Source organism: Camponotus floridanus, unplaced genomic scaffold, assembly GCF_003227725.1.
Source record: "Camponotus floridanus strain SB8 unplaced genomic scaffold, Cflo_v7.5 scaffold1, whole genome shotgun sequence".
NCBI classification, from domain to species: domain Eukaryota; kingdom Metazoa; phylum Arthropoda; class Insecta; order Hymenoptera; family Formicidae; genus Camponotus; species Camponotus floridanus.
This window is the reverse complement of record NW_020229214.1, coordinates 7,232,280-7,252,083: the sequence shown is the minus strand read 5'-3', so window position 1 is coordinate 7,252,083 and position 19,804 is coordinate 7,232,280. Positions and strand designations below refer to the sequence as shown.

Below are 19,804 nucleotides of genomic sequence, written 5' to 3'. Positions count from 1 at the left end.
CATATTGTTAGTTGATAATGTAAAATAAATAAATAAGAACCATTTATATAGATTACAATGTTTTGATATAAATTCATTAAAAATTATTGTCTCTGATGTATCTTTAAGTTACGGCCACGCTACAAACGAAATATCTAATAATACATTGGCCGTTTATTGTGTTGTTTCACGATTCACGATTGCGTAATTTCGGGATTAATAATTGAGGACAAACCGTGTCTCTCGTGAAAACAGAAAAGTAATCTGTGAAAGTAACGCAAGTACAGTCGAAAATACAACCGAGTACGCACTAATTTCACACCCACGTTCTAATTTCCAGATTGATAATAATTGGTTTAGTTAGATGTATTTATTATTTAATATATTTTAAAGATAAAAGAATCACATAAATATTTATAATAGAAAAAACATAAAAGATGATACGTTCCGCTTCATTAAATAATGATTTATTTTATTTTACATTAAACTTTTTTTTCTTAGATGCATTTGTAAATTTATTATTATTAATATCTATGTTAGAGCATTTATCCAATGCCTTATAGTAAAACATCAAAACATGATATTTCTTCATCATATTTTTACATCAAAATCTTTTTTACATTAAATACTATTTCGTAATTGCTCACTTTGTTAAAAAGATAAATTGAATTGAATGGAATTGAATTAGTTGAAAGATGTTATTGAAAGATGATTAATCTTATTTTTTACATAAAAAAATATTTATTATTAATACTAAAAATATTATTATTAAAAGATTATTATTTATTATTATTAAAAGATTATTATTATTAATTTTATAAAATTAACTTAAATTTGAATAAGGATATTCTTCTCAAAATGATTTTGTGAATAAATTTGAGAAAATGATAAAAAATGTTTTAAATTTTAAGTTTTCACGGCTATCAAGATTCGTAGTGAGCGTAGGATGTGTAGCAAGTGCCTTTGAAAATAGATCCGACAGAATCTAGAACAGTTCCAGCTGGCCGAAATCCTGATTTTCGCGTGTATCTTTTCTTAACTGAATGCGACAACATACATCTATAATCTATATATCACACAGGTGCAATTTTAAACCAATAAAAATTTTAGCCTTATGTGCTAGTTAATATACTGTATACTATACTGTATACTATATACTATATACTGTAATACTATACTATAAAATATTTTGTATAAAGTATTATAAAGTCTTTTTCTTCACAATTTGATTATACATAAAGTGTTTTAGACAAAATTAATAAGGTTTTGAAGAGAAAAAAATTGATAATCTTGAATTTTAATTAAAGTTTTCCAGATTATGTGGGAATTCACCTAATTTTTCTGTAATTACCCTAAATTTTTTATATATAAATCAATTCCTCGCAATATTCGGTGTAAAAATTGTAATAAGACAGCCAAAAGTTGAATAATTTACAAGATATTTTATATTTTAATTATAATTTTAAAAAAATTTTATGCACAAAATAATAAGAGGAATCAATTTAAAAAAATTATGTGTTTTTTTTACACTAATTGATTCCTCTTATTATTTTATGCATAAAACTTTTGAGGCAAAATAATCATAGACAAGTAGAAATAAAACAAATGAATGTTTTACGAAATATTTCGTACTTTGTGTAAAATTATAATTAAAATATAAAAAATTGATGCAAAATAATCATAGATAAATAGAAATGAAATAAATGAATATTTTACAAGATATTTCGTAGTTTATACAAAATTATAGTATGTTGATTTAAAATATAAAGTATCTCATAAACTATTCAAATTTTGTCCATCCACAACTTTTTATATCGAATATTGCGAGAAATCGATTTATATAAAAGAATTAGGATGGTTCCATTTAGAGAAATTAGTTGATCTTTATTTTTAAAAATGATTTTAGTTAAAATTAAAGATTATTCTCCTATTTATTTTGTTATTATCTAATTTATTTAAAAATGTTTGCATGGCATGGTATACATATATATACACATATACATACACAATTATATGTGCATGATAAGATAAAGAATCGATCAAAAGTATTGCATTTATAGAAAAATCGTTACTTTAATGAAAACAAAAATATATTAATATTATTAAATTATATTTTATTAATGTTATTTTATGCGTTAATAATTTTATGAATATAAGCAAAACAGATAGGAGAAAAAATACGATAAAATACTCATACATTTGCTTGCATTTTCTGTATTTTTTCGGAGTGATGTAATATTTTTTACAAGTATATCAATAATTTAGAACAAAAAATTATTATAACATCAACACAATATATAAAAAAAATAATAGAGGTAATTTTTTATTTTTGGAATAGGTAGAGGAAGAGTACTAGAGAAAAAAGAGAGAAAGCAAGAGAAGGAAAGAGAACATTTATTCGCCTCAGGCTATAATAAATATAATCATACTCGGATACACGCAAAATGCACAGTTGTGCTTACAAAAATACAATCGTTTATATTTTTCTAAATTGCTGTTGTTTTATATTTGAATCTACAGTTTATTTCTTAAATGGAATTTTATATTTTTGTATTAAACGTTTTATTAACGCTAATATTAGAATGTTATTATGTATAAATTAATATTATACGCAATGTATAAAATATCTTTAATCTGGAAGAACAAATATATTCTATATATGAGTATTAGTAAAATTTTCGATATTTTATTTTGGACTGTGCATTCTCTCCCTCTCTCTCTCTCTCTCTCTCTCTATCTATCTCTCTCTCTCTCCTCCCCTCTTGAATTAACGCATTCTGCATACAAAAAAATCCAATCGCTTGTACTTTCTAAATTACTTTTTTTTATATCTGTATTTCCAAATCGTTTTCTATAATTAGAATTACATTTTCAATTGGAATATCAAATGATCTTCACGTTGTTTGTCTGATTAAATATTTATTATATTTAAATAGATGGGATTTATATGGCAATCCCAATTTATATTACGTAATGAGTAAAATGATTCTCTCAGAGAGAGAGAGAGAGAGGGTTGGGGGAGAGAGAGCATATATGTGTGTATGTGTAATAAATATTAATATAATAAATTATTTATTAAAATAAATAAAATTCAGAAAAAATATAAAATTTACAAAGATTAAACTCGATGAAACGAAGAAAATTGTTGCGTGAATTTATAGATATTATGGCTGATGTGATTCGCATGATTGGCATTATGCGATACACGTATCGTCTCGTCGCAGCTCACCGCGTAATATGTCTCAGTTTGCGACGCGGATAAGACCGCATCTCCTTGATTAGGCTTTATTTCGTCCACCCACGGCGCAACGGTGCGGATATTAAGATGAACAAGCGTAATACGCTTACAGCAAGATTCGTTATAGTAAGCGCACACATTTACGTTTCAAGCTTGTTTGAAAAAAACATATGTCAAGTATACCATCATAAACTTTTTAGAATATTTTTTTCTAAACTTAATATTATTTTTTACTTAAAATAAAAATAAAAATATGAGATTATTATTATTATTATTATCGTAATAAAATATGACTGTGCATTAAATATGGCGCACAATTTTTGAATGATCAAGAATTGACAAAATAAGTAATTTAATACAAAATTTGCCACAAAATTTTTAAATCTTCTTGATTCCGTTTGTTCCTTTGTTTCCTTGTTTGTCGTTTACCGTACTTTTCTTCTTGGAATGAAATTTTCTCTCTTCTCGAGCAAGTGCAATTTTCCGCGCGAGCAGATGACGCAGATGAAGCGCGATCATCAAGATACAACTCGTGGACTCTTCGAAGAAATACTTAGACGAAACAGTATTCGCAACTCTTTGTTGCCCCTCATATTGTTGTTGTTTCGAAGACTTCATCTACGTTGTGCACACAGTAAAATTTTCAAGACGAGTTCAAATGATTTCAGTTATTCGAATGTGTGTGTATATATATATATATATATATATATATATATATATATATATATATATGTGTGTACAGACATACCATGTATGATATATTTAAAATGTAACAATTTTATAATTTATAACATATTTATTTAAAATTATTGAATTTATATTGATAAAAACAATGGCAGCATATTATTATGAGAAGCTACAAAAATGAAATAATTTAAACAATTGTAAACCAAAAGAATAAAAAACACACGCGCATTTATATAATAATCTAAAAAAATACATTTTGCCATCTCTTATCACTATTAATTAAATTATTTAATATATAAATCTTTTTATCAAAAAAAATTACGGAATAAAATGAAACTGAACTTCAAGAATTCTTAATATGTAAGCCGATTTAGGATATAAACAATCAACAAAAGCTTATATTATAGATTTCTGAAAAATAAAAAACTAAATTTTTATCAACTTTAACAAAATAACATTTATTTATTGAGAAAACAATATTGTATCGCGATTTAGAAAATTATCAATTTTAATATTTTTTCTATATGCATTAATATATATAAATATATATATTAATATATATTATTATATATAATTATATATCAAGTATTGTATTGCGATGAACAATTTCAGCAACTATAAAATGCTAGAATTAAAGCAAAAAAATATAATGTGTGTATGTATCTACATATACACATCATATACATATACATATATATATATATATATATATATATATATATATAAGATAAGATAAGTATATATATATATATATATATATATATATAAGATAAACAATATAAAAGATAAACATTCAAACAATGATAACAAGCGGAGAAAATCGTTTAGTTTACGCTTAACATTATCGATGTCACAGTAGTGCAATTTCTATTAAGCGTGAAACTTGCTTTTTCTGCTTTCTTTTTACTTATTTTTCGTTATAGATGCAATTTTCTCATCTTCTCATTTCAAGTATCATCTCTTGAGAAGCACAAGATGATTTTTTCTTGATTCGAATTTTGTCTATTTTATTTAATTATTGTATTATACTTTCTGTATTTTAAAGCATTTTTATATTGTAGCACAATAAATCATCTATTTGTATATCATCTATTTATCTATCTTCTCTTCTTTTTCTTTTTCTCTTTTTCAAAATTCTTTATATGATATATTCTGTATAATATAATGTGCATACAGAAATATATATATATATATATATATATATATATATATTTCTGTATATTTCTATATATATATATATATGCAGGTTTTTATTTTAAAAATCCGAATACATTAGGAAGGTCACAAATTCTATTAAATTCTTTTTGAAACTGATCTCCAATTACATTTTCGTACATCTTGCAAGCTTCGTTAACATAAATTCGTTTCGCAAGTTACAGAGACATTTTGAAGATGCTTTGAAGGTGTACATACAAACGATCAATAAATTATTCATAAACAATCGAGCAGACAATATGCATTTATTTGTCGATCATTGTCCTCTCCGATCTAACAACCCTTTGTGCTGCAATTTGTTGTCGCCTGCAATTTGTTTATCGAATGTCTTCAGCGGCATTGCGATATCACTATAATGCCAATTATTGAATGTTCTCAAGTGTGAAATTCAAGATCTTTATTATCCTTTTATTTCAAAGAGAAGTTCTATTTTCTCGAGACGAAGTTTTAAAAAGGTTTAAAAACAGGTAATACGTCGACTTTATATTAATATTTTAATTTTAATTTATATTTTTTTCTCTTTAATTTTTTTACATTCATATTTCTTACATCCATATCTTAAAAAGAAGAAAAATCATTATTTTTTCACATTTCCTGTTTTTTTTGTCGCTTTTAAATATAGCGTTATAGACGTAAGAAAATTAAAAATATCTATTATATTTACAGTTGAGATTTTTTGACAATACTATGAAAGAGCGAGAGCTAATTTGAAAAAGCGATTGATAAAACGGCTGATAGACAGTTTCTTAAGCGAAGCGGCAAGCCAGAAAATAGCAACTTTAAATTGAGTTAATTATCTCGGCTAATAAGATGAGCCACCGAAGACAAAGCTGCGCGCGAACACAACGATAAATTGTACGTGAAGCATACGTGAAGCATACGTATATACTTTTATAAACGTGCACGCGCGCACACAAACATATGTATTATGTGTGTGTGTGTATATATATATATATATATATATATATATACACACACACACATAAGATATTATTAAATTAAATAAAAACTTGAAAATTTCTACAGTCAGAGATGAATATTATAATAATTTATCAATTTTTTTTCAGTTTTTAATACATTTATTATTAAAATAAAGTTTTTTTTTACATGTTTATACAAGATCTTTGAAGAATTCATCTTTTATTTTTATACGCAACATTTTATTCTTATTGCCTTATGATATCTCTATTGATAAACATTACGCACACGAATGCACATATCATAAAGTTAAAATTTACAAAAGAATAAATCATTCAATTTTTTTCCATTTTCTACATTAAATTTAAAAATTTATTATTTCTGCAACGATATTACTTATATATTACTAGAGAATTAGAATATTATGTAGTAAATGTAAATTATTAGTTTTTCATTTATTGATTTTTATCCAACAATTGTTCCTCCTAGTAACACAGTATATCTCTGTTTTTAGTTGCCGTGTTATCATCGTATTATCGCTTTATGACGTGTCCAAGGACATCAGTTGTTCTTTTCGAACAATTAAAAGAAAACATATGAGCAACTTAAAATTACAAACTAAAAGAATAAATCGTAGCTTTTAATCAAGTTATGTGAAAGATTTCAGAATTGATTGAATATTTCCAATTTATATAAAAATATTTATTTCTTTCTCTCTTTCGCTCTTTCGCACTTTACCTCCATTTAATATTATACAAAAAAATTTCAACAAAAAGCACAATACAAGAACAAGATTATTTATTAATTCTTTTAACGCTAAATAGATTTCGGTTTTTAATGTATTTTACCATAACTACAATATGTAATGGAAATATGTTGGAAAAGTTTTATTATAATCAAAATTAAATATTGTTGTTAGAATTGTCAACTCTCAAAAAGAATTTGTTGTGTCGACTATAGTTAATAAGATATGATGGTTAAACGTATATTAGGCGACTGTTGCAAATAAGATCATTGGGAATCTATATATCAAATCTGTACATCAAATAGTTTATAATATTTATTTAATATTTATTTATAATATTATTTTTATTTAACTTAACACTTAAGTATTTCTTAGATCGCTGAATATGAATTTAATATCGAAACTAACAAATTTAAAATGGCGAAATTAAAATATAAATGTCGAAATAAAGTATTTTTATATTTTAACAAAATTTGTATATACAATTTGTCAATAAAAAATATGTTGTATAAAATATTTTATGTATTTAAAATAAGCAATAAAAAACAATAAAAGATCATAAATTCTGAAAACTTTTTAAAATTATATATATATATATATATTAAATTATATATATATATATATATATATATATATATATTAAAATTATTAGAATAATGAAAAGTCGATAAATTTTATTTTGCTTTTATGGGATGGATGTTGGAAGGAGTAAAACATTGGTCGTGTCGATGTTAATATTTACGTTATTATTATTCGCATGATAATTGGCTGACTAGCGCGTTGTACTTGTATCAAATAGGCTTGGCTTGTCTCTCGTTTATTTACAAAATATAAGTATAAATACATCTAGCGTCCATTTTAATTGTACGAATTCGTGAATCGATTCGCACGAAATCAACGGAATTTTCACAAAATAACAAGTGATTGTTTTATTATGATCACTAACCGTTTTGGGAACGTAATGCATTGTTTTCTTGTAGTCAATTTAAGATTTTAATATAAATTCTTTTTTAATGATTTTATATGTGACATCGGTGATTGCATTGAAAAGAAATGTATATTTAAATTGAAAAACTTGTAAAGAGAAAATAATTTTAATCATATTTTACAATTAATTAAATTATTTTTACAATTAATTAAGAAACTTTTTATGAAAGTATAAAGAGATAAATAGAATGAATAACATTAAAAGTAATAAGTTAGAAAGACATTAAAATATACTATTAAAAATATACTATTTTGAAGAAATTAATACATTCTTTCTCTTGAAAAAGAATCAAACTAAAAGAGAATATTGAGTTGTAAGAGAATATCAAGTAGTATGATGATTTCTATTGAAGTTCAATAAGAGAGGATTTGATTAATAATAAAAGCACCATCTATATGTAGTAGTAATACTAGTTAATAGATGAGAAGATCGATTGTCGAATCTCTTCGAGTGAACGAGAGCGTAACGCGGAAAAATATAATGCTGCTGATTTCTATAATTTTTTATGTATAAAACGATCATTTTGTGGGAAAGAATGTGATTGATTCGTCGAAAAAAAAACTGCGATGAAAACTTCGTTCCACAAATGTAATAATTGTACATGTAATAATTGTACTTAATAATATACACAACATGCATATAATATTACATTATATCTAATAAAAAAATCGTATTTTTTCTAAATTATTATACACACACACACACACACACATATGTACACACATATATATATATATATATATATATATATATATATATATAATGGTACAAATATGAAACATTTGTATGTATTTTCTTCTTATAAACTATAAATATACGAGAGTATAATAATGCAAGACCTTGTACAAACGATAGAAACTAAGGTCCATCGAAGTTTCTTATGCAAACAACAAAACCTTTCTTTTATAACACATCAGTTAATTGCATCTGCACGTATAATTGCGTATCTTCCCGTAAAATGCACCGGCCGTAAAACGCCCGATTAAACACGGACCGATTCCTTTCGCCGTGTCGTGCTTCATAAATTCGCGAAATCGTTTCACGAGATATAACGATATGCAACACAAAAATACAAAGCGAGTTTTTAGTTTTCTTTTACAGAGCGATTAATTTGATTTAGTCATAGTATAATTCAGCATATAATATATAGATTATATAAAGATATATCATAAATATATAATTATAGTTTTTATGTATATGTCTAAAATTTATATTTATAATATATATATATATATATATATATATATACACATATATTTTATATGAACTTTATCAAAATATATTGCACATTTAAATAATTAATAGAGAGAAAAAGCAAAAATATCATGTAAAAATACATGAAGAATAAATAAATGAATTATATTATGAAAAATAGGAATTTAAATAAAGGGAGAGGGAGAAAAAGATATTGATTAAAAGTTATTAAAAGTTAAAAATAATAGAGAAAATTGACAATTAAACAGAAATAGTTCTTTCTTTTTCTTGAAAGAATAAATATTTTGACAAAATTCATTTTTCATAACGAACTCTTTAATCGTCCAGCAATGTTAGTCGACTGAATAGTTGCGAGCATTTGTAACCCATATCTTTGCTGATGCGAAGCGATATATACTCTCGGTATTATGCAAATAATGCTGAAATGAAACACCAAGAATAGATCGTGTTTAGGGCAAGTAGAGGAGTAGAATAGCTTGTTGGAATTTGCTATATAGTCTAAAGTATTCAGCAACTTATGACAATATGTATCTGCCTCAAAATCAAATTAATATATAGAGTTTTTCATTCATATAGGAAACCATTCCTAATTAGTAATAATGTTCTTTTAAATTTTAAAATTCCTTAAATTTGTTGGACGTTACGTCTTCTTTGATTAATTAAAAATTTCTTAGTGATTTTAGAAAATCTACATAAATAAATAAAAATATATAAATAATATAAATTGTAATAATTTACATACACAATGCTCACAATCACAATTCACATTTCATAAGTATTTTATATTTTTTCGTTAATGCAAAATAATGATAAATACTAATCAATACATACATAATAATAATAAAACAAGCAATTATTATAAAATAATGTAAAAAAACTTTTATCAGAATTTTTGTCGAATTCTCTTATCAACGCGATCAACGACACGTTGATGGATATTGTTGGAATATAGCGGTCGGAATTACACACTCTTGCATGATGGATGCACGGTCCATCTAATGATTCGGATTGCAGATGATTAATCGGCACCATTACTCTCGTTTGCGTCCACGAAAAAATTTATCTGTATATGAATATTATCTTATATCATCTCTTTACAGATATGTGATTACTATACATACATGGTTATTTGATATAATTGGCCAGAATTCCCCTTATTTTTATTATTCACTACACGATTTATTTATTGTGTGTTTTTTACGGTCATTATAATAATATTACGGTCATTATAATAATATTATCAATATGTATTATAATCGCACAACAATAAATATTATCTTAGCATTGATGTAATTTTTACCTTTTCTAAAGTTTGTCTATTATTATTATACATATGTATAAATTGATGCAACTAAAAATTACAAAAAGATATTTATGTACAGACGGTGCGCGCATGCGCGCGCGTACACTTTTACACATACACGTACATACACAATTGTATGTTTATGACTTGGAATCAAATAAAATAATGACAGTTTACTAGCTGCTGTTTCATGTTTATTTACAACTGTGGTCTTGTTTTGCAGATGACTAACAGATGTACGATTAATCGATGTGTGAATTAACTGTGAACTAACAGCATATAACGACATTCCAACTCAATCATGGAGAGAAAAACGTTAAAAGGAATCGGTGAGTTGTTTTTTAAATTTCAGTTCTATTTATTATTCACTGTATATTATTCTGTTTGTATATAGAAATGATCACATAAAAATGGAATACATCTTTATGCGATTCTGAAAATGTTTTTATACATTTGCATAGTCAAATTATAGGAACATAAAATTTTGTTCGGAGTTCCATTGCAAATTTTAGATCTACTTGAAATAGAGAAAGATTTACTTAATATTTGAAAAAGATTTTAATCGCCAATATTTTAATCAAAATAGAACTTTTATTTGAAAAAGAAAACAAACTTATTTATTGCAAGGAAATAAAAAACATAAAATAAAACATAAAATTTTATTTTAATGCTCTTGCTTCCAACTAAGAATTCAAAACTAAAAATTTTCATATATAGAGATATTACTGGAAATAGAGATATATACTGGAAATTGTTTTCTATTCAAGATCTTTAGACCATCATATAAAAATATTAGTTTTGATATATATTTCTATGTTACAATTTTTACAATATTCTTTTTTACAATTTTTTTTCACATAAATGATCTTTTCTATAAATAAACAAAAATTGTGATCTGAGAAATTGATTTTCAAAACCAATACATCTAAAGAAAAATACAGAAATATGATAAAAATCATGATAGAAAAGATAAAAACAAAAATAAAACAGATTTAGATATATACAAACAGGAAAAATTACATATTTTTAAAAAGAATAATTCTTTCTCTATTATCTTTATATCTAGATTATCTATATATTTATCTACATTTAGATTATTTAATTTGTCAAGAAAATATAATTGAAAAATTGTTAAACTTAAAAAATTTTCGATACATGCCATATAAATAAACAGCAAAAACACAAGCTATATCCTTTTAATGAATAAAATAACTAAGCGAGTCATATCAGTTCTGATAAAGTAATAATTGCTGAGAAACAAAGAGAAATTGGTTTAGATTATATATATATATATATATATATATATATATATATATATATGTGTGCGTGCGTGCGTGCGTGCGTGCGTGCGTGCGTGCGTGCGTGCGTGCGTGTGTGCGTGTGTGTGTGTGTGTGTGTGTGAGATACTTTTTCCCCATATTATATATTATTTGTTATTAAATATTACCTTTTGGTAAACATATTATTGTACAAATTATAATATAATTTTTACAATCATGGAACGTATAATATTAATATAAAGCAAAATAATATAAGAGAAAAATCACAATATTTTTACTCAATAATGTATATATTTTACAAAGAAGTATCATAATTATTCAAATATTTTGATGCACAAACAAATGTATGTAATATATAGTTGTTAACAATAAACAAATAACAAATACATAAATTACAATTTTTATAATAATAATTATTATTATTTTATAATAATTATCCTAATGTCGTTACATATTCTAATTTTGTAATAAAAAATTGTAAAATCAAATGTATTTTTCATGTAATTTGTATTGTAATATATTTTTGCAATGTATATAGTTATGATTAATTTTTACCAATTTTTGCTAGTTTATACGATACCTATTATATATATATATATATATATATATATATATATATATATATATAAAATATAAATATAAATATAAATATACAATCAAATTTTGTCATCATTTTGCTGCGTGAATTAGTTTTAAGCATTATATATTTCTTTGTTATATTTTCACTCTATAAAAATCATAAATGACACTCTTTTACTTTTTTGAAGCGAAGAGATAATTTCATATCTCAACAATGTGTTATTTGACTTAGAAACAAGACATAAAATTGCGCGATCAGATACTAAAAAAAAGACGCAAAACATGCTTATCGGCAGTGACATGCTGTTAAATAATTTTCCTAAAAAAAATCCATAAAGCCAGAACTTTTTCTTACGTCATTGTAATTACAGAAAAATAGGAGAAAACGTTTCCAAACCCATGTTTATATGACTTTTTTCATCCTTACAATGAATGGAATATGCTTTTAAAATTTCTATTTCTAAAGCACTCTGTATACACACACACACACACACACACAAGTACACACACACACACACATACACACACAAGTACACACGCGCGCGCGCGCACACACACACACACACACATATATATTCACATTTGCATATATATATAAAATTATTGTCAAAATTATTGTCTTTAGAGCACAATAGCATATTAGTTTTACGATTTTTACGTAAAAAAAACAATTTCTTTATTTTTTAATGTCTAATATCTATTATTACATTTTTGCTTATTAATTTTGCATCTTCCTTTGCAAACTAATTTTTTCTTCTTTATTTATATATGTTAATTTTTATTATATATGCTAATTTTTTCTTCTTTATGTTTTCTTATTTAAACTTTGTTTTTATTTTTGTTTACAACAGAAAATCATGTGATTTATACGGAGATTACAAAAATAAGTAAAAATTTTTAAATTAAAAATAAATTAATTAAAACTGCTACAGACCATCACTAGACACTAAGATAAATTAATTAAAACTTGTTACAAAACTTGTGTACAAGTGTACGAAATTTTTAGATATGTATAATTATAAATAATATCATAAATAAGCAACCTTCAAATTTACGATTATTTATTTTTTTCGTAGTAAAATTTTTTTTCTTGTAGAATTGCACACACACACACGCGCGCACACACACACACACACACACACACACACACACAAAGAATCTTCTCTACAAAAATAAACTATTATTATTACGTGAATAAATTTTTCAATATATAATACAAGTTAATTATCAGATTATTAATAAAATTCCTTATCTTTAAATAAAATTCTTTAAATATTTATATCTATACTTTTCTTATATACATCTATTTTATAAAAATATTATTTATTATTATTGTTTTTACATTCAAAGATTTTTACGATAGTCATTTTCATTTATATTAAGAACATAAATTTTGTTGCTTAATTAATCGCAACAAGTTAATTATAATTGACATTAGTCTCTTGTTTTTGTAATCATCTATCCGATGCATTATGGATTACATTGGTTTTTTTTTATTTTTCTCAAACCGAAAACACAATATGAAACAAAGAAAAATCCCTTGGAAATTAAACTAGATGATGTGTTTCGCCGATGTTTCAATGAAACAACTACAGATACTCTTATGGAATTCATATGTACTTTTTTCATTCTTTTCTTTTTTTCCTCCTCTTACCATCTCACCAACGCAGAATCAGAGATAAATCCGAATCCTTTTCCATTCTTTGCCGCGACATACGTTGAAAGGAGCACATAGGTAAGTCTCGCGAGATATCCTTTGTCCCGTTTGCTTTCTTTTTTTCTTTTTTGTACGTGAAACAAAAAATCGTAAAGCGCGTATCAATCCAAATAATATAAATCTATTTGAAAATTATATTTTATAAAATGAGTATAAATATAATTGTCATCAATTATCAAGATATATAATCTGAGAGAGAGAGAGAGAAAGAAAGAACACAAATATTGATTTATATTAAATATTATAATATATTGATTAAATATTTTATTAATTTAAAGAAACATTTTTTTCAAATGCATGAATTATATTGTGTGTACATAAATATATTTATTAGTACTAAAACAATGATTATGTAAAATTAATATATCAATATGTGATTTTATATCATGTTAATCTCGAAATCAAGAATATGTTATTGTGTTTTATTATTGCATAATAATATTATTATGTTAAATTCATTTATTTGTTATTATTTATTATTACATTATGTAATTTCATTATTATATTGTATAATTATTGTTTTATTTTGACCTTTCTAGAGATAAGTACGTATCTTGCATACGTACACATATTATAAATTTATTATTATGTGTCTACGATTAATGTGTCTATGATTTATTATTATGTCTATGATTATATTTATGTCTTGTGATATATATATATATATATATATATATAAAATTATTCTTTAAAAATTAAGACGCTATAATTTATTAGCTATTTACGATCTCTGATTATTTCGATTGCAATCGTTTACATCGTGATTAATAAATACGCATCTTAACATACAACTTCAATGACGCTCAACGACACGATATGAAGCTTGACTTGTTGCATAATCGGCGCAATGTACACATGCTCACGCATAATTCATTACTCTCTCATTCGTGTGCGTCAGGTTGCCATCGGTGTTGTACATCTCGAGGACGTACATTCGACGCAAAGATGATTTCACTGCGCAATAGCACATCGCATCGTTGATTTTTGACGTTTTCATAAGACATGTGTGTTCCTATTAATTAAAATATAACATATTAAAAAGAATTAATATTTTTAAAAAATTGATATTTTAATTCGATTAAATTGATTTAAAAAATTAATATTTTAAAGAAATTATTCTATAAATGCAAAATATTAGATTATGTCTGTGTACAAATCATAGGGTATATGGATTTATGGAACATCCTAATATGTTATGTAATAATTTTTACATTTTATTTCGTTTCTTTATTCAAAATCAACTTGATTTTCAGAAAGTGTAATACAGAAGTGAACACAGAAAGTACGCGAGCATAATTAAAAATAAATAAATTTAATGTTTCCGCAGACATTATGGCTGTAGAATGTCAATGTGGTTTCTTGTTATAAAAACATTGAAATAAATGTCGAACATCATTTTGTTGCAACTTAACTTAAAATAAAAAATTCTGTATGTGCAGACAGTTTCGCAAAAAAGGAAAAAGAAAGCCATCTAAAGATCAAAGTGCAAGCAATAGTGCAAGCGAGTATAAGTAACAGCGCAAATATACTTCTATTTCCTTTACTCCTTCTTTTCTCTCTTTCTTCTCTCATTAATTTCGCCTTTGAAAAAAATTGTTAAAACTGGTGAGACACGTTTCCGAAAAATGATGTTTTGCACTTTCACTAACGCGATCTTAAATGTAGACATAATTAATTGAGCTAGTTTAATAGAAACTGGTTGTGTTAGATGCTTTCACACGGCAATTTTTTTTTTAATTTTCTCATTCCGATAAAGATATATAGAGTGATACTTAAATAATTTGTGCAATTTTATTGAATCTTTTAAATTCTAAAATATTCTTCAACTTTAATTTGAATTTCTTTCACTCACTCTTTCTCATCCTTATTTTCTTCCAATTCTTATCGTACTTTTATATGCTTTAGAAGAGAATTGAGCCCACAGGAGAATTGAGATTAACTTTGACATTTATTCATACAAAGGTATTGTATAATTAGTACATATACATATAGATGCATGTATATATACATATATACATGCATCTATATGTATATGTACTAATTATACAATACCTTTGTACATATACATTTATAAACATCAGAACAATATACTGATTAACATCAATCGATTATTCCAAATGGCAATTAGGATACTGTAACTGACAGATCATCTAACCGTATTATAAGAACTGATAATATGTAAGTTAATTATAGCACTGAGACATATTGTGTGTATTATTATATTATATTATTGCTATATTTACGCTTGAAACAATGGCAAAAATATAATTATTTTTTATTATTGTAATCATTTAATTTCTATAATATTTATAATTTTAAAATATAATATAGTATACTAAGGTATAATATATAATATATATTAATATATATATATATATATATATATATATATAGAGAGAGAGAGAGAGAGAGAGAGGAGGGAGGGGAGGAGGGAGGGGGAGAGAGAGAGAGAGAGAAGATCGTTCGCTCACTCGCTTGCTCGCTCTCTGTCTTTCTTAGAATAATTGAAAACGTATATAAAGTGGATATTATAATTCTTAAGTAAGAATCTTTTGTTCGACATGGGTGCGCATTAACGTCGAATGGCATTAACGAGACTCGCCTACGGCCTCTAAACTGCAACTTTATTGCCATTTTCGCTTCCTGAAAGATAACACTTCTATATTCTCTCACATGTTTACGGCAGCGATGTGTGTGCAACTTTGTTGTATAAATACATACAAACAAGTTCCATCTATTTAATCCTTTCCACCTTCTTCCCTCCTTCTCTTATCTCCTTCATTCTAGTTTTATCTGCAACCGGTGTGATAAGAGCATACGAGTATGATAAGGAATTTCAACATGCAATTAATGATCAAAAATTGTTTCTTATAATCTAATGATTACATTTTAATGAATTCTTTTTTAACTATTAATATGTATTTATATAACTTTTTCGAATATTTTAAATATTTCTTTAAATATTATTTTTTCTTAGTTTATTTTTTGTTTTTTTATTCTTTATACTCTTTTCAAATCAATAAATCTTGAGCTAATTTATTCACATAAAGAATTCTCTACTATATATATTTAATATTTAATAACTCTCCATCAGGTCATTTATGGCTTATATCTTAAGAATGTTTTATAAAATTCATGTTATAATCACAATAATTTATGTATTACATATTGTTAATTATACAGAAAGAGAAGAATAATTTTTACTTTGAAAATATTTTTCTTTCCATTATCATATGTAGTATTTTTTTAAAGGAAAAGAATATGTAAGAATACAATGTGTGTGTGTGTGTATCTATACCATCTGTACTAAAGTGTACATACAATGTCCACGTATGCATAACTAATTCTAAGCTATAAGCTTTTTAGTCATCAAAAAATATATTTTACGTTTTATAATATATCTAATTTTTTTTTAAATAAACATTATGTATTATACAAAGTTATATATCGAGAATTTTTATGTGCGCAATAAAAATAATAATTTAAAACAAACATATGAATAATAAATGTACTTTTATGGATAATAAATGTAGTTTTATCAGCAGATTTTCTTTTGCGTCATACAGTACAGAAGTCCCATACAGTACAGAAGTTTACAGTAACATTACTACAACATTGCACATAACAGTGTAATGTAGCAAAAACATTACAAAGACATTATTTTGCAATATTACTTTAGCAATGTTACAGCAACATTTTAATATAGCAAATATATATATTTATATAGCACAAACAGATAGAGAAATATTGAATTATACAATTATTTCGATGCGACAACTTTTTTATTATTTATGACATTTTATATATATATATATATATATATATATATATATATAAAGCGTGTGTATATGTAAAAGTATGCATCCTTGCTTTTTTATGACGCGATTCTGCGGTAACTATAATGGCCACTCTCACTACGCGCGAAGCACCCCATTATTGTCACTCTATTTCTTAGTTTATATCTATCTGCTCTCACCCTTTCTTTAAAGACTTTGACTTCAAACTTTGATGCAAACGATAGAAAAACATATAATGTGCTATTTCTATGCATAAGTTTCCTTATTATTGTGTCGCAATTTTTAAATCGCTATCGGTGAGATTATAGATATGAATATAGATTATTCAATCAAAATGATAAAAGAATAAGATTTTTTCATAACTAAATCGAAATGAGTAAATAAAGAATTCTAAAATATCGCATTAAAGGAGTACAAATATGTATATTATTTCTGCTGAAAAACAAGATAATAAAATGAAAATAAAATTAATACTAATACTTTTTCTTTAGATACATTTTTTCTATAAATATTATTTAATATAAACTAATATACGATAATTTATAAAATTATAAAATGGCAACAAATAAAAAAGAAGTGAAAAAAAAGGAGTAAAAAAATGATGAGATTACTTCTCTCCTGGCTTTTTTATATCATTAATATTTATCAGGGTGTTTGACAATCTTTGAATGGTCACTTTGCTGGAATCTGCAATCTGAACAGGCACTTACGTCGTGTAATGCGAACCGTGGTCTCGTTGTAGAAATTGATGTCGGACCGAAATTGAAGGTACCATTGAAATTCAGCGCGTCTCCTCCACGCTCCCGATATAATAAAGATATTGTATATAACCATATTTCTTTGCGTATGGAAAAAAAAGCTTGCGGTGTTCGTAAAACCCAACGTACTCAGAAACGATGATTGCGTTTTCCAAATAACACATAGACTCTTGATGGTATTTGAGGCTCTTCGACCCTTTTGCCTCTCATTAGCGTTCGCTAATTAATTAGCAATTAAGAGATTGAAATTTCATTAATAAATGTGAGTACGATGTATCAGTATTATTAAATTTAAATGTCATTACTGTTTATTTTATTAATATATAATATATAACAGTTCTATGTATATATAAATAGATACTTACATCATAGGATAGTAGTAATAAAAATAAGACAAGTGTATATACATATATATATATATATATATACACATTTACAATATAAATATAAATATATGTATGTATATATTTACGTATATATGTATTTATATACGTATGTTTACATGTATACGAATATATATATATATATATATATATATATATATATATTACTATATATATTTATATACTTATATATACATGTATGTTTATATAGTGTGCGTGAATTAGGTTTAAAAGTGAACTGTATTGTGTGTGTGTGTGTTTGTGTGTGTGTGTGTATGTGTGTGGTGTGTGTGTGCATGAGAATGGAAAAATATAACTATTTTATTTAAAATAGTAAAATAACAAAAGAAATAACGCGAAATAAATTTACATTTCCATGCATTGAGTTTTTCGAAATCTACTTTATCTACTTTTCTTATCTTATTTTATTTATCTATTTAAAACTTTCATTAAAAATTTATGTAAAAATTTAGTCAGTATTATCAATTAACCAATTAAAAGTTTTATATAAATTTTATGTAATATAAAAGTATCTATTCTAAAATTAAACTATTAATAAAATTATCTATTCTTTAAAAATAATTATATATTTAATCGTTCTAAACTTAAATATGATTCGATCAATATTTTAATATAATAAATTAAATTTACTGTTATAAGTGAGACTGCTATGAAATAACAATATAAAGAAAAGAAACAAGGAGAGAAAGATAGCTGATCGTAACATATTATATCATATACTTATTTGATTTCATACGCTTTAGCGCGATATAAATATCAAAGTAGCACATGTATTATGTATGTGACGGTAACGTGATATAACGATATAAAAAATACCGCCGTGCGCTGTGTATAAAAATAACGTTGGCTAGTCTTGTTATCGACTTGAATTACCACGAACCATATGATGCATCGCGACGACGCATTACAGTAACTCACAATGCATCAATATGAATGTAATCATAATACAAAGAATTTAAGTTAAATCATCATTATTTGCAT

The 19,804-nt window shown here is 24.9% G+C and overlaps 1 protein-coding gene across 1 annotated transcript in view; it reads left to right on the top strand.

Moving 5' to 3' along the window:
- LOC105250165 overlaps positions 1-19,804 on the top strand; it is a 54,353-nt gene that overhangs the window by 2,208 nt on the left and 32,341 nt on the right. The window contains exon 2 of the mRNA XM_011256127.3: positions 10,512-10,617. The gene's annotated coding sequence lies outside the window, so the exon portion shown is untranslated. The remainder of the gene's footprint in view (positions 1-10,511; positions 10,618-19,804) is intronic.